Genomic DNA, 2,954 nt, shown 5'->3' with positions numbered 1-2,954 from the left:
TTTGCTAGGAAACAACAAACGTCTCTATATTCATCCTTTTTATTAGTCCAAAATTAAATACTTGATAGTAGGCCATCATCTGTGCATTTTGGATGGGGATACGTATTTTGGCAGACTACATGTCCAGCCTGGTAGGACCAGTAGGCTTCTGATATTGCTTTTTTGGTGTTAAAAGTGCTGTTTATATGCAATGCATTAATAAATTGTTATGATATAGTTAAATATAAATAATTTACCCTTTAAGGAGGGGGAGTCCGAACAATTTCCAGCAATATCCAAAGGCTATCCATGCATTGGAAACATGGATTACAAGGAGAAAATATTGTCTACAATGCTGCATTCAGTTTAGTCAAGTAGATGTAACGTTGAAGCGAGCAATGTGTTAAACTGATTACAGTGATCTTGACTTCACAGTATCAATGCGCTGCAAAAACCCCATTGATAAAACAATACTAAAATGATATATAACATGTGGATTTTTTCATCCTTTTCCATTTACTTTCGTCTGTGGGCAAGTCATTTAATGTTACTGACTCTCAAATCATGGCTGGAACAGTGCTGTGTGGCCACCATGTTTCCCATTTACAGAGCCATAATTAGATATTCACTGAGTTTGACAAAAAGTACATGTAGAATCATATACCTTACCTGTAATTGTTATGTTATAGATAGTCTGTATTTATCTCAAGGATGAGAGAGCCAGGGCACAATTATTATGCTGTACTATGACAATAAACTTCAAAGAATTGTTTTGCCACATTAACTACATAGTTAATAGTAAATTGCTTTAAAATCATTCACACACACATTGTCTAACTGAAAGTCTTTACTTCTATTAATATATAGGTGTGTATTGCTCTGGGTAAACATGAGGTGACAAACACTTTCTCTCTGGGTCATAAGTACTGGGATGCATGTGGATAAATATTTCATAATGGCCACAATAAATACCTTATGTTAACAGTTTAATGTTGTTCTATTTTGTTATTTTAAATGTACCACACTTCACATTAACATTAATAGAAAGACATTTGTTTCCATTCCATTCATGTTTTCAACCAGAACATTTCATTGCGAGATATTAAAAATTATTTACACTGACACTTTTTTATTGCACTTACATGGTATCAATCTGACCAGTCAACAGTTTATAACAGAACAGATGCTTAAATGTTCTTCTGATTTTGGACATTTGCATTCCATACATGATAGGATTCAAAAGTGGTTGTATGATGAGAAAATACAGAGACAGAATGATACGCAGCACACTGGGAACACCGGTCATATCAAATCTGCTCTGAAGTATCTCAAAGCTGCAGCCAAAGGAAAAGTTCAACAGAGACACAAGCTGAGGTGTGCAGGTACTGACAGCTTTCTGTCTGGTCTGTTTGGAAGCAGCAAAACAAACCTTAAGAATTTTCAGGTAAGAGAAAATTATTGGCAGCAGAGGGACTACGATGGTGAGAAAAACAACAAAAAGTCCATAAATGTCATTCAGTCTGGTGTCAGAGCACGCCAACTTAACTACTAGGTAGTTATGACAATACAAACTGTTAATGATGTGTCCACACAGAGTCAACCGGATGTTTAAAGATAAAATAATTAGAATATTCACAAAAGAGTACAACCATACCACAATAATAAATATAAATACCTTGTTTAAAGTCATGCGTGTGTTATATTGTAGAGGACAACAGATAGCAAGATATCTGTCGTAAGACATGGCGGCTAAATTGGCAAATTCTATACTTCCATAAGAGTACAAACAGAAAATCTGCAGGAAACAAAAGGGAGCAGAAACAGTGTGAATGTCTGAGAGAATCTGAAGCAGAAGGAATGGAAACAACCCTGTACTACCATACAGCTCATTTACAAACAGGCTGCACAGAAAAAGGTACATAGGTTCATGTTAGCTTCTGTTCATACAGATAACCACAATGAGAGACGTGTTGACAGCAACAATTACAATGTAAAGCAAAGCAGTTATCAGGAAATAAAAGTATCTTAAGTTTCCAACATGCAAATAAGCTCCAAGAATAAAATAAGACAAACTGGATAAAGTTGAATTTATCATCTTTCTTGTTTTAGGCGAAACAACTACAAACTACAAAGTGTGCAAATACTGAAAGAGTTTCTGCTCATTACTTATCCTAGAATAAATAATTTGCTTGTTTAAATATACAGCATCACAGGCAGCCTAAACTTACCCAGCCAGACTGCTGTGGTCACCTCTAACTGTGGAATGCAGAAATATCTACTGTGTTATACCTTTCCAGAACAGAAAAGTCCCAACAGGCCAGTCCTACGTCATTATTGTTAGCAGCACCAGCTCGACAACAGTCAGAAGATGTGTCTGAAGCAAGTAAAGCTTCATTTGAATGGCTACTTTCAAAACAAAGCTTCTTACTATGTTTAATGTGATAATTAAGAGTATGGTTTCATGTTTGGGGGGGCGGGGGGGTGATCTCGTGAAGAAAGGAAAGAGGAAGACCATTATTTCTACAGTAAATTATTTAATTTCTTTCTGGCTTTTCTCAATTCTTTTGCTTTGTCCTTGTGAAATACCACAATCCAGTTTCAAAAAAGGTTGGCACTCTGTGAAAAATCTAAATAGAAACCTCATAATTATAGCACAAAGACAGCTTTTCAAATAGTGAAACTGAGAAATCTGTTTATTTGCCTAAAATTTTTGAAATGCTAAAAGAAAACACCCGGTGGAACATCTCATAATTAATTAGGTTAACTTGCAACAAGTCAGTCACATGATTGGATTTGAAAATCGTCTTTCTGCAGTAAAGATGGGGAAGGGTTCACCACTCTGTGAAAGACTGCACTGGCAAATAGTTCAACAATTTAAGAATAATGTTTCTCAAAGAAAATGCAAAGAATCTGGGGATTTCATTGTCTACATTACATCATAAAAGATTCCAATAGTGTTACTTTCGTCAGACGAA

The 2,954-nt window shown here is 35.5% G+C and overlaps 1 pseudogene; it reads right to left on the bottom strand.

Annotated features, from left to right (window-relative positions):
* Nucleotides 1-1,117: 1,117 nt before the first annotated feature.
* Nucleotides 1,118-2,074, bottom strand: LOC123985389 (annotated as a pseudogene).
* Between the last annotated feature and the right edge of the window lie 880 nt (nt 2,075-2,954).

Source organism: Micropterus dolomieu, linkage group LG17, assembly GCF_021292245.1.
Source record: "Micropterus dolomieu isolate WLL.071019.BEF.003 ecotype Adirondacks linkage group LG17, ASM2129224v1, whole genome shotgun sequence".
In the NCBI taxonomy this organism is placed as follows: domain Eukaryota; kingdom Metazoa; phylum Chordata; class Actinopteri; order Centrarchiformes; family Centrarchidae; genus Micropterus; species Micropterus dolomieu.
This window is presented reverse-complemented; position numbering and strand designations above follow the sequence as displayed.